The sequence below is a fragment of the Lycorma delicatula genome, chromosome 1 (assembly GCF_047948215.1).
Source record: "Lycorma delicatula isolate Av1 chromosome 1, ASM4794821v1, whole genome shotgun sequence".
In the NCBI taxonomy this organism is placed as follows: domain Eukaryota; kingdom Metazoa; phylum Arthropoda; class Insecta; order Hemiptera; family Fulgoridae; genus Lycorma; species Lycorma delicatula.
The window spans coordinates 389,406,960-389,422,051 of NC_134455.1; positions in this window are offsets into that span (position 1 = coordinate 389,406,960).

Genomic DNA, 15,092 nt, shown 5'->3' on the forward strand with positions numbered 1-15,092 from the left:
CTATTATAAACTTTTCTACACGTGCAAATAACGGAGAAATGTAATATAAAAATATGCCTGAAATTCTTTGTTTCCGATTTACGACTGGTGAAAGAGAAGTGAAAAGGTTTTTCTTTGTTCGATTCATCTAACAACAATGTTTCTTTTCTTCTTCAGAATACAATGCTTTAAAAGTTTTACCGGTTTATTATTCATTTATCAAAGTTATCGTAGGTCTTACCAAAAATACAGGGTTTTACCCCAATTTATTGAATTTCATACCAGATTTCCGAAAAAAATACTGCAGATACGGTTCTCGGGACTATTTTATTGCCTTTTTCAGGCGAAAAACAAAACAATTCAATAATTTTGTCCCTTAAATCTAATTCTATTTTGCGGTAGTTCCACACCGAGTTGGATCTCCCCAACTACATACAAACCAACCGTTTTTAATTGCAACAATTATATTTAACGTTAATTAAACCAGGTTAGCGAGCTAAGCGAGTGTAGGTTATTACTTTTTTTTAGTACAGCCTTTTTTTTTTACCAGGATATTTCGAAATCTGTTAACCTTAGAGATCGCTATCGGGTAATTTTCTATTTTAATTTGTAGTTATCGTTTCAATCCCCGCCACAGCTTATTTTTGTTTGTCGACATATACCGGTGAAATTCCGAATGTATCATAATGTTAGTAAATATTTAAATGTTTAACCCGAGGTATTTGGTATGTGTCTACATTCACTAGAGAAATATCGGTCGACATTCTTAAATTTTGATCTTTCACGTTTACCTGTGTATTACACGCGTGTAGTGCGAAATAACGAAATATTGTGTGCGGGTACTATGTGAATTATGAGGGATTTAATTAGGGTGAAAGGGGTTTCTGACGACAAATTTGTTTTATAACTCGTAACTTACGTCTTAAATAAAGCTAGATTATGTATCAGATTTAATGAAAATCAGAGGCCATTCCATACAGACAATTTAACTACGGTTACTTTTTTCGTGCAATTCTAAATCCGGTATGAAAATAATCCCGTTATTTAAAGGTCGTTCTGTCAAACGGGAATACAGATCTACGCGAGAATTAGGTTAATACATTAAAATACGTTCAGTATTACACAAAGTGAAGCGTAGAAAAATGTTATTTGCAACAGAGATAATGAAAGAAGTTTGTAACATAAGTTTTGCAAGCATACATAGTGTTTAGTTTACGTTCCTTTTCTATCTTCAACGGTTTTTATTTTCCTTAGCCTGATGACATTTCCATACGGAGTAAATATAAGTTTGGAAACTAGTTTTTATTTTGAAACCGTGGTGGAATATTAGAAAGTAGAAATAAAGATGGATCTTCGTAGTAATGATGAGTTTGAAATATTTTGTCAGCTGTCTTGGATCCGTCATATTGAATCAATTTCTTTTTTTAAATAGGAAACGATACGTGATTTTAATGTAATGTTTTGCGGAAATAATGGTGAAAATCAGTTATCATCAACGCTTTTTTTTATTATTTATGAGCAATGAAAATTGGAAGGACGGAAAAATCGCGATAGAAATAAAACGAGTTAAAACCCCTGTAGTATCTTTTTTGTTTCGTATACCCTTCAGAATTACATTCGATAACGAACTTTAAACAGTTAATGTTGGAATTATGGCCCAAACCCTAATAATAACAGCCTTCCGATAATTATAATAAGAAATAATTTGCAATACTACTAGAAATTAAACGGCCTGGTCAACTGAGGTATTGTTTACTTTAATTATCATATTTAATTTAAAAATTTACATTTATATTTTCAGTTCTAAATTATTTAATACAACAAATTTTGAACAAATTTAAACAATTTTGAAGTTCAAAAATTTATTACAGATTTAGAAGGTAAATCAGTTGTTATTTTAGTACAGTGCGAATTATTAACTTCTCATTTTGGCTTCAACATATACAATTACAGCATTTATATATATATATATATTTAATAACCCTTTGACAACATTTGGAACCATCGCCTTCTTTCCTTTCCATACTACTTCTACACAGTCTAATTTGAATTTCGTTGTCAAACAGAAAATATGTCGTATCTTGCCACTTCAGCATTATTTTTTCCTCTTTATCACTGTATGAATTTCATTTTTATTTAATTTTAAAGTAGATTTATATTGTTTTTGTAGCTTATAGAACTCTCTTCTTATTAATAAATTTATATTCATGATCAATATCAATATCTGCTTAGGTGTGACATTTTTCATACACTATAAAGTGACATTTCCATGTTCCATTCACTAGCTTCATGCTTATATTGCGATAAAAAAAATTAATATTGTTTACAATCAATTTTTATGAGAAAATGTAATCATATATTCTTATTTAGTAAATTCTGACTATTATAAGATGAATATTTTTATAATCTGTTAAGTATTTATGAGAAATAAAATTAGATTTCAAAATCTTAGGTAACATTATCTCTGATGATCGTGATAAATTATATTTATCATGATAAAAAATTTCACCGTAAGCAATATTAACACTACTGTCAGTAAGATTAGAAAAACTAAATCATTAGAATTACTCGAACAGTTTAACAAATTATTTGATTGCAGAAGCTTACAATTTGTAAAAAACAACATCATCTTGTAAAGTAGTGTTGTTTTCAACACCCATTTATAGGGTGAGTAACAGCATTTTTAATATTTAGATTTGTATGGCAACATTTAGCAAAAGAAACATTTCTTAGGTTTTCCATACAAAACCTGGCACAGTAAAGTCACCTAATACTAATAATAATTTAACTGTTGCTGCGCTGTTTGTGTATGATAAGCGAATTACATATACAATTTATTTTACTTTTATAAATTGTACAATAAATCATAAACATATTTACTTTGTAGTATTTATTTATTGTTTTTTATTACAGAAAATAGATTCAGTACAACTGAAAGAGGAGGAACTGCTTGAAATTATGAATAATCAAAACAGATCTCTAACAATTGAGGAGTTTAACTTAGTTAAACCAGAAAATTTAAAAGTTGAAAACGAAGTGGTAAGTGTTCGATTTTATATACAGTGGCACACCAATTATCCAGATGGACATTTCAAGGCCAAATTTGGATAATTGAAAGGGGTAATTTAAGAAAGGTTGTGTGATTCTACATTTAATGGGTAATACAATAAGTAAAAAAAAAATAAAAAGTAAATGTGTTTCAGTTAAATTAAAAAGAAATTTGAAAAATGAAAATACAATGTACAGTGTAAGAAAAAAGAGATAGTAATATGGTACTATATAGACATGGTACTTGGTACCATGTCTACTATAGTACCATATGGTACTATATAGGGTAGTAATAGGGTACTATATAGACATTTGCTTTTATAATCACTTTTACAAAGGTTGGTATATATATATTTTGTTACTAATATTTGTTGAGTTGCAAATAGGCAGTTAATTAACACTGCTGTAACAGCTGATTTTTGAAGTCAAAAGGTTGTAATGTTCAAATCCTAGTCAAAAATTTACTTGCTTTTATAGTCAATTAAAATCTAAACCATATGTCACAGGAATGTTACGCCTGAGTGTACAAGACTACACATTGTTTACATGTCCTACATATCATCCTCATTTAAGTGGACGTTCGTGGGGTACCTTTATTGTTCACTGGTTGGTTACTAGTTTCAAAAAGAGTAATGACAATATTAGTGGTGTAGCCATGATTAGGAGTTTTTACAATTTGTGTGCCTGCCCCTATCTATGCTATCAATTTTTATTTAAATATATCCAGTTTCTGGCTCTGAAATGTCTTAATATCAAAGTGTGCTCTTTTTATTCTAATAAAGTGACTGAAATTTAGCCTCTGCTAAAATGTTTTCTGGTGTATATACATCTCTGAATTTTTTAACAAGATAGTCAATACTTTTTTCTTCTGTCCAGGTAAGAAATATTTCTTCTACAGTTTTTTCCCCTGGAAACCTGAAATATTTTGCAATTGTCATATTAAATATTCTTTGATGTATTTTTCTGTTATTGTTGACCATAAAAGGTGATTTTTCTTTTTCTGATTAAATCTAATATTTTCTCCATGTTCATTATTGTGTCTTCTTTTCTGTCTTTGATGGGCTGAAAGACCTTTTTTTTTAATATTGTTCATTCATTTGTCTATTAGAAGTTGTCAGATGTTCAGTCAGACATAGAGCTTCTGATCAAATGACTGTTCAGTAGTGCCTTATTTTAGCATTCAGTGATATTAATTTTCTGCTGCAGGTGTTTAGTTAATTGATAGATTAGCCACTTTACTGTGTATGGACTGTGTAATGGCTTCTTTTTCAGAGATTTTCGACTTCTATAATCTCCTCTAGTCATTTTAAATCTTCAATTTCGAAAATTTCCTGTGTGTTATTGACAGCTAATAAAACATCATTATAAGAAATTTTATAGGGTTTACGTTTATAATTTAGTAAAATTAAAGGGAAATTTAGAAACATAACCAGACACCAGTACTGTCTTTTCATAACTTCAACTTACAGGAAGAAGAGCCTTAATGTCCTTCTGAATTGCTGAATCATATGAAAAATCTTCCCACCAATTTATTTAAAATTAATTAAATAATTAATAATTATTAAAAAAACACTTTTTATCTGCATTCTGATCAAAATGTATTTAAATATATGCTCAAAATAGTTTTCTATAGCGCTCTCTGGATTGTGGATTATCTTTTTGTGATTTTTTATTTTTAAGTATTTACCGTAACATTATTTCATGTGTTTTCTATAAACAGCTAATATAGACTTTGATCGCATCAATTTTTATCTTATATTTTGTTTTTCTTTAATCTATTTTATGATGACTGTATATCTTGATAATAGACGAATTTACAATGGTATAATTAAGTTTGTCAGAATAAAAAAAGATATTTTATTGAATATTAATTAATTTCAACATTTTTGTAAGGTTTTTGTTCATCTTATTTTTATAGGAATCTGAGATCTCATTAAATGATGACATTCCACCTCGGATTAATCTTAAAATTAATGATGTACACACTGTAAAGGCAGAAGAAGAGGAGGAATTTTATCCAGGTCATGTAAGTATTTAAAATTATTGGATATTGTAACATACATAATGAGATTGGTCAGAAACCTGAAAAAGAAACTAAATTATTAAATACAGGTAATAGGAACTATGGTAACCAAAGTACACATGCCTTTGACGGCGGATAATTCATAACTTATTTCTTTGCAATGGCGGCAGAAATATTCAGTAATGAAGTAGAAGAATAAATCTATCTTTTCCTAAATGAATTTCTTTAATTCACAACTTCACCCATCTTGGGAGTGAAGAAATAATGAATATTTTTCTATCTGAATGTTCAAGGGAGCTAGGGCCTCGGTTAATGGCTTAAAACCTTCTCTAGGGTAACACATATGTATTCTGAAATTTGAAAGTAATCAGTCAGTCAGCTTCGTCTCACATGATGCATGAGCAAACAGACAAACTATATATATATATTCCCAGTTTGAATTTTCAAAACGGATGATTGTTTTCTGATATAAGAGCACCACATTACACCTCCAAAAAAGTGCCCCAGGGGCACCCTGTTTGTTACAAGTTAATAGTAATGATTGGGCTAGCCTCCCATGAGGTGTTCGTATACCTTACCACTCTAGCCTCACATGCATACCCCAAGGGAAGGTCATTATTGTTAAACAGAAAGAAATTGTTCAAAATTTAATATTACTCAAAAATATTTTCAGTCGACTGATATGATGCATTCAGTTGAACCTCACCTCACACAGTGATGACTCACAGTTCATTAAAGATTGTGCTTCAACCGGAAAATCTCCACTACTACAGATATATACCCATTTTTTTTTTTTGAGATTGAAAACATATCTAAAAACCTTCTCAGTTATGCTGAGAAATGTGGGTAAAAATTTGGTTGAAAGTGATTAAGGAGTTTTTTTGTTTATCCCAAACAAACGAAAACCCTCTGCCTCTTTATATAATAGTATAGATAGAGATAGGAAGTATTATCAGCAAGTACTGCTTTGTTAAAGTGAAGCTTAATTCTAAGAATATATATTAAATTAATTTTAATTTCACCCAAAAAGATTTTTAATTTGAAAAAAATTAAAAGATTGCTGGCATGCAGAAATAAGAAAATCAGTGAAAAATCTCATACACAACCTAGGAGCTGATTTTAACATATGAATAGATGTTTTTAACATTTTTATGTATTCATTCAGAACAAATAAATTTTGCTGTTTTTGCAAAATAAATTCTAATTTTCTTATCATTAAACTTTAAAATCCAATATCTTCATTGTTTGCATACTATCTAATTCATAAATTATCTACAATGCTAACTTCACTCATCGTAAAGTTCTTGTTCAGCTATTATAATTATTATTACTGTACATCCATTCTCAACATTGAATATTTTCTCGATGTATGGAAAATAGCTGAAACCAATCAAACTAGGTAAACTACCTGATGGTATAACATCATATCGGCCGCTTAGTATGAGAAGTGTGCAGCAGTAACTGACCCGCTAGACACAATCAATGTAATAGATGTCATGTTGTTAGAGTCGTGAAATGGACAGTTAAGGCCTGTCACTGTAATCTGTGCAGACGGGTGGTGTCTGCATTATTAGTTCATGTTGGATTTTGGAAATGAAATCTTACTGCTGGTTCATGGCAGTTTAATAATTTTTTGAAGTACTTCGTATATTTTTGCAATTGTCTTTGTTGTTAAGGCCTAATTTTCCATTTTTATTCTCAAGCAAAGGCTGGGCAATTGTATTTGGTAAGTTTTTAAATTTTTGCATGTGGTAAATTTTTAATATTATTTATTTATATTTAATTTAATAGACAGGCATGAGACCCATGAATGCAAAATCATAAGTACATAATAAAATAGAAAATAGTGTTTTTTTTTTGTTTTACATCGGAAGTGGGAAAACATGCCTAAACCAAACGCTCAGTAGCCTGTACATACTGGGTGTGATGTTCACCGCCTACTGCAGTGGACTCGCTAAAAGCCCATTCCCTCAGGCAATGTGGTACTGGAACTGCTGTAAAGGCTCAAATTCAGCACTACGTGCATCACAGGTACACCTCACATTCATGAAAATATTTACACACCACATTCACATGATATTTACAACTCAATATTTACTATACACGTAGATTCTTCTCCACACAGCTATGCTAGCCTTAGATGGCAGGAATGCATTTCATGGGAGCCATTGCTGATGGCAGTGTCGAGGCACACCTGTCACCTGCCCCCAAAGACTGGTGCCCAGCACTACCCTCAACTGACATCTTTGCTGCTCACCTCATGTTCTTCCTTTAGTAGTTTCTGGTGGAGCGCTCCACCAGAAACCACTGTGAACACATGGTCCAACTCTCACCGAACAAGAGCATCAACTGCATGACCCCCAAGCGAGTCTAAACCATCACATGCCAGTTCTTCCTTCCACCTGGGACACATGAAAAAGATGTGCTCCAATGTGTTAGTTTCTTCACAATACTGACATTGATCTGTACACCTCCTTCCAATCCTGCAGACGTAGAACCCAAATGACCCTTGGTCTATTGACCAATACAGCAGCTACTTCTGGGATCAAAATATAGCTCTAATGTCCTTTTGGATTCTTCCACCTCCTTTTTTTTTTTTTTCCTACTCTCCCCGATCGGATATCCAGTTAAGTATACTCAGTCGGGGAGAGTGTCCTTTTACTCTCAAAGGAGGCGTCCCCCACCCGCCGGCTATACGTCCGGCACGGCAGGTTGGCCTCCCCGGTCTCGGATCTTTTGTTTTACATTGCCTGCCTCTAATCCCTCGCTTTAGAGCCAAGGTCCGGCCCCCAGCGCCTCAGCAGGGAACCAGGACTCGGTTTTTACGCCTTTGGCCTCTAATCGACAGCGCTGACCCCACAAAGAGCCTAGGCTCCCGCAGGAACGACCCCGCCGACCGGGACTTGGTCTTTTATTTTAACCCAAACTCAAACTCCCCTGGAGTTCACCCCCTTCTCAGGTACCCGCACACCAAGGCGTACAGGCCCTCCATGGAGTGACTGTCCGCCCTACCCTACTGTTTATACTCCCGTTCTTCTGTCTTCATCCTCTTTGGTCCGCAGGACCTCCCCGGCGAACCTGCGGAACCATTCCCGGTTCTCATTGTTGTACCCCAACCGGTTTATGAGATTTTTCTGGTGTAAGACCATTAATTACTATTTGACCTCTGTTAACGGCCCATCTTGGACATATGAACAACGTATGTTCGGCATCGTCGTTGTCTGGACAATAGATGCACTGCGGGGTGGCTCTTTTCCCATCCTATACAGATACTGACCGAAAGAGCCGTGCCCCGACAGTAATTGTGTCATGTAAAAATTGACATCTCCGAGTCTATTGTTATTCCAGGTTTTAATATTAGGGATTAGGCGTCTGGTCCATTCTCCCACTCTGGACCCTGCCCGCTCTTCTTGCCATTCTTGTTCTATAATCCCTTCCATCTCTTCTTTCGACATACCGCTGTGTCTGAGGGTTCTGGCTTTTATCTGAAGGTCTATGTGTAGGACCCCGGTCAGTACGCACAGTGCGTAATACGATACCGTACAGTAACTAGCAACAATGCCAGTCTATGGACACTTCTCAACTTCTTTTTATTTCGCTGTATGTTCATTGCCGCCCCCCATATGGGAGCCGCATACAGTACCGCCGAAGTGATAGCCGCGGTTATCAATCTTCGAATAACCATTTTAGGTGAGCCATGGTTTTGAAATAATCCTCTTAATCCCTTTACAGCAGGACTAACTCTCCCACAAATCATATCGATATGCTTGCTGAACCGTAAACTTTTGTCCAGAAGTACCCCCAAGTATTTTGTTTCTTTTACTTCATCGATTCTCTGTCCTCTGATATTTAGATTCACACTTCTTAATGGTCTTCTACCCGAGAGGACCAGGCAACAGGATTTATTAGGAGCTATTTCTAATTTGTTATCCTCCATCCATTCATCTATTGTTCTTAGTGCTTGGTTTGCCTTGTTCTCCAGTTCATTAATATCTCTGTCTTCTACTAATATTGCGATATCATCCGCGTATCCTACTATCGATACCCCTTCGGGGTAGTTCAGCCTGAAGATTTTTTCATAGAAAACATTCCATAAGGTTGGGCCAAGGACAAATCCCTGCGGAACCCCTCCGAATACCTGAAATATGGCTTTCCTTTCTAGGGTTTTGACCTCTATGAACCTATTTTGCAGATATTGATCTATCTGATTTACTAAGTATTTACTTATTTGCATGGCTTGATGCGCCTCAATGATGGCTGTCCAGGGGACCGTACCAAATGCGTTTCTAACATCAAGCATTATGATCATGGGGATTTTTCTAGTCCTCCATGTACCGCTTCTGCAATTTAATGCCCAGTTTTTTACCTTCTCGACTGCGGTCACCGTGGACCATCCCTTTCTAAATCCTTATTGTTCCGGATGTAGTCATTGTTTTTCCTCTCTAAGTCTATTTTCTTACAACCTTTCAACTACTTTTCCCATATTATTTATGAGCGTAATCGGTCTATATGCTGTGTTCTCTTGAATTTGTCCTGCCTTTGGGAGGAAGACTGTTCTTGCTTCCTTCCAGCATTCAGGGAAGCTTCTATTTTGTAGGCCGTAGCTGGCTACATCGACTATTTCCCAAGGTACGATTCTAGCTATTATCTTAATGATGGCCGCTGGGATGCCATCTGGGCCGGGGCTTTTCTTATTTTTTAATTTATTTATAGCTTCCATGACCTCTTTTTGTGTAAATCTTCCTCCCTGGCATTCTATCACCGCTGTATTATATTGCTCCTCCGTTCTGGGGAATAACTTTCTGATCTGCAACGCAGCCGTTTCTTCATTCAGTGTCAGAGCTTGTCTCCCAAGCCGCTTGGTTACTATTTTGAAAGCCTTTCCCCACGGATCAGCATTCAACTCCTCGCATAGTTCTAACCATTTCCTTCTTTTGGCCTGCTTTATGAGGAAGTTAACCGTCTTTCTCGCTTGCCTATATTGCTCTGTCGCAATGTTACATCCTATTTCCGAACCAACTCTAGCTCGCAACCTCTGGGCCGTCCTCTTGTGTCTTTGCATAATTCTACGCTGTTCCTCTATCTCCCTGGACCACCAGTAGACCATATTATGTTTAATATTATTTCTCCTCGGTATGTTCGCCATCTCTTCTTTAACTATATTTTGGAATATTTCAGGTGTTATCCGAGTACTATTTCTAATTCTATTTGCCGCATTATTAGCCACTCTATATATCTGTTGATCAGACAGTCTGATATTGTTATTTATCTGTCTTATTTCTGGCCGTTGCTCTCTGAAGTTAACAAAGATGGCTCTGTGATCGCTGGCTGTTTCGTCATTAAGAACCATGAAATCAGCTGCATCAGTGCGCATCCTTCCATCAATTATAACTAAATCCAGGACCGATTGATGCCTTCTTGCTTGGTAGGTGGCTGTTCCGTCATTAATACATGTCATTCCTGTCGCTGCCAGCAATTCCTCCAGGAGTTTTCCTCTAGCGCTCGAGGAGACCGCTCCAGCTAGAACAGTCCTGCAGTTAAAGTCTCCAAGGACTACAATTCTCTTCCGAGCTTGTATAATGACTTGTTGGAGGTCAAGGAGTCTGTTCTTAAGAGATTCCCTGCTGCAGTTAGGGCTGATATGGAATGGAATGGAATGCAAAGTTGGCAGGAGTTTATTACTCCCTACTTTATCGCAGAACCTGGACAGAGTCCCTTGCTGCTGGATCATTCTAATCGGGCTTGTTTTTTTTTAAAAGGGTTAATTTTTAATAGCGGGTCTAATTTTTTCAAGTTTTGTTTATTATTATTTAGTATTTTAAGGACGGATTTAATTGCATTCCAATCCGTTGTTAAACTAGCGTTATCGAACCCATTTTATGGGCCGACCGTGGAAGGCTAGGCTTATGAAACCTGTCCTCCCGACGCAATTCCCCTTCAGACCGTCCACTGAAGTCCTTTCGGTGCTAACGCTTCATAGGCTAGCAGGAATACGCCACAACGGGGCACTAACTATCAGGAGGGAGCAATGCGACCCCTACTCCGGAGGAGTCGCAATTGCTGGTTTAATTTCATTTACTTGTAAGTGTTAAAGGAAAGGTTGTGTAGAAGTTCTTCATCCACTTCTGTTATGGCTGCCTTTCAGGACGCATCTCTGCTGGGCTCTGTTCCGGACTCCAGTCCGTGATGTTGGGACGAGTAGAGGATCTTCCCTCCTCTTCATCCTCTTCTTCTTCCGAAGACCTCTTCGTTCTTCTTTGGCCTGCACTTTCCAAGAATTGGTAGCAACCGAAGTTACATACCATTAACCTTGGATTCCCGAAGCCCCGAAGGGCTGAACGGGGGAAAGTGCAGGTTTCTTCGTTCTTCTGTGCTGTCAGTGGCTGCTGGGCAGGTGACTGCTGGGCTCGTTCCCTCTTTCTTCTTTCTTGAAGGGAAAGGAAGGTAATAGGGAACTTACAGAATGGTGATACCTATTCGCGATCGCGGTTTTGGGGCGCGATTTTCTTAGAAGAAGTAAACAGAAATTATTCACTCCACGCAACTATCAACCTTCAGACACACGTGTGTCCGAGAAGGGGCTGGGGGGACCGCGTGGCCGCAGTGAAGAAACCATTTGTCCTGCGGTGGCTGCTGGTATCTGCAACAAAAGAAGCAGAACACACACACACGCACGAGAAAAAAAATTAAAAATTTTGACGGCGTTTTTGTTTTTATGCGCGACTACCGTATTTGACGTCTTCAGACTATATAACTCGCGGAAATTAAGCACTCGCGACCCCGGAAACGCCTCTGACGCGCTATTCCGTTTATGGCTCATGCGATATGGAGGCCCCTAAGCCTGGTTTGTCGATTCTCTGCTCCCGCACCGCACCATCACGGTGGTTCGTCCAGTACGGCGTGAGGCCGCTTCCTTACAACTGTCGGGGTTGGGTCCTCTCGGCAGATGTCCGAAGATGACTGTGTTCGGACACAGCCGCTCTCCCGAACAGTCTGCGCGCCTGCGCCACCCCCACCTCGGACACGGATTGAAATCTCGCATCAGATCGGAGAGTGGCGTTCCTGACGAACCACGGAGCTCCAAAGATCGTCCGCAACGCGATGTTTTGGACGGCCTCGATCTTCTTTTGAAGCGAGGAGCTCAACACTGCCCCCCATGCCGGGTAAGCATATGTTAGAATCGGCAGTACGTACAGCCGAAAAATGAGAAGCTTAGTTGCCAGTGGGTACGGGCTGGCACTGTTCAGCACTGGGTATAGCGAGGCTCTGGCGGCCTTAGCCCTCCGGGTCGCATAATTTACATGTTCGCCGAAGGTAAGCCGCCTGTCCAACACCACCCCCAGGTACTTAACTGTTTTCTCAAAAGGGATTTTCTCCCCTGAGATTTCCAGCTCTGGTCGGTTTTCGTGTCTTGCATGTGAACATCACGGCCACCGATTTTTCACCGTTGACCCTGATTCTCCACATGTCGAGCCACGGTTTCACTAAGTCCAGCTGCCTTTGGAGCCTCCGGACCGCGTAATCCACATTTGCGGATCTGTAGAAATATGCCGTGTCGTCTGCGTAAAGGGCCGTTTTGACCCCTTCCGATAGCGGCATATCGTTCACGTACAAAGTGTACAGGAACGGGGAGAGCACTGCTCCTTGGGGAACCCCAGCGGCTATTTCTCTGGTAGAGTAAATCGTTTCCCCTACGCGCACGACAAAATGTCGGTCTAGCAGATATGACCGCATCAGTCTGATATAGCGGTAAGGGATCGCCGATCGCGCTAGCTTGTAAAGCAGCCCGCTATGCCAAACTTTGTCAAAGGCCTTGGCCACATCCAGAAAGACGGCTGCAGTCACCGCTTTCCTGTTCAGGCCTCCGACAAGGTCATCTATTATTTTTACCAGTTTATTCCCTGAACCCAAATTGCTCGGGCCGCACTTCTCCCTCCATGTATTGCCTCAGTTTTTCGAGGAAAATTCGCTCGAACAACTTAGACAATACCGGTAACAGGGAGATTGGCCTATAATTCCGTGGGAAAAGTGAACTTAGGGCTGATATGTACACCTATTATAATCTTATCGCTTACTTCAACAGCAATGAGTCCGTCACCTCTACCATACAGATCATAATCCACATTTCCAACGATCTTTCTAATTGCCACATCACCATTCCCATCGGTCAGCCACTGTTCTCTGGCCGCCGAATACACATTAGGTTCGGTGGCCACCAGGAAGTCTGCTTCGTATCTAGCTGCTATTTCTATGCTCAAATCACTAGAGAGTAGGCTCCTGTTATTATTAACTAGTATTACTTTAGTCATGACCTTTGTTACAGCACGGGTTCCCGGTCCTATGTGAAGTGGCTCCACAGTCCAGGCATATGGTCGCCTCCTTGCAATCTTTAATTACATGGCCGGGTTTACCACAGTTGAAGCAGAGGTTTGAACGGTCCTGGCCTCTGCACTCTTCTGCTGTGACCGACATCCCAACATCGATAACATTTCTCTATATCCGTCCGGATGTAGGCCCTGCAACTCACCCACCCTACTCTCAGCCTTGCTGCAATTAATTTCGTTGCATTCCTTTGACTTGTGACCACCGTGGCATTTTTTGTGTTTCCAAATGCCTCCCTTAGTGATGTGACCTGAAAGTTTTCTCCTTGTCCTAGTACCTTCTCTACCGCTTCCCTGACCTCTCGCTCAGTAGTGTCGCCTAGCATGTCTTTTACATGAACGACTGTTCTGCGGTCTCCTCGTGTTCTTATATCCACCTGGAGATTCTCTGCTCTGTTCTTCAGCAGGGAGGAAAACTCCCCCGCCTTCTGCGCCCCACTAATTCAGACCTCTAGTTGTTGATCCCTTCCCTGTTTAATTGACAGTATTTCACCGGCCTCCTCAACCTTAACCTTTTCTTTCATGGTTTTCAACAGATCGGCATAAGATTTACCGGGGGCCCTTACTACGACCGTTTTACTTTCAACGGCCCGGGGGGGGTTCCCCTTCTTGTTGATACCGACCTCGACCTTGCCCTCCCTTGTTCGCTCAGGCTGGGGAGTAACATCCTCAGCAAAGTCTTACCCTTCCTCATCATGTATATTACTATTTTTCTCACTACGATGCCCGCTGGACCACTGGGAACCACAAAGACAGCTGACTCCAGCTTACCTACAGCTCTTCGTAAGGCCTTTATAATATGAGAGGCCATTATCTTATCTCCTTCTCTAGAGTCATAGATTACCATGTACCTAATTCCAGTATTTGTGATCTTTCCATCTTCGAGGATGGTGGAGTCTTGTAAGATCATTGCCCCAGGTGCCGTCCCAGCATACCGGCTGGATGGCTTTAATCCATTCAAATCGATGAAAAAACAGCTGTCATCTCCTGGTTTTAGATCTTTCTCCTGGGTCAGCCTGTTCATTACCCAGGTTGACCATCGTGTGGGTAATCTGTCTATCGGTTGTTCATCTGTCATCTCTACATCTAGAATATCTGACATCTCGTTCCTGCCATGACTTTCGGTTTGCGTACTTTGGTCAACTGTGTCTGGAGTCTCATCATTTATTCGTTGTAAATCTTTATAAATTTCTGTCACCTCCCTCTCATGAGCCTTGATTGCCGTTACACTGGCCTTGCCAGTTAGTTGCCTAAGCTGTAATAGTGCATTACCCAGCCTGTACGTAACCTCCTTCAAATTAAGGGGGGCCTCCTCTTCTTCTGATGAGCCTGCTCTCGGCCGCTTGGCAGTTCTCCCCTCTACTGTCTTCCACTTTGCTTTTCCTTGATTTAATTCTGTAATGTCCATGTCTTCTGAGACTTCAGAAACACTATCCCTCCTTCCGGCAGTTCCCCTCGAGGGCCCAGCCTCTGGAGAGGCCTTATCTTCTATTGGAAGCGAGCTTCGGATTCGAAATCAGGGGTTGATTTCGAGTCCTATGATACCCCACACGGGCGGGTGCCCCCAAACAAATTTGGGGGGGAAGTAAAATGTATGTCCAAATCCGGGGTCAAAAATTTTGGGGGGGGTCAAAATATGAGGGGCGGTCAGAAGGTCAGAA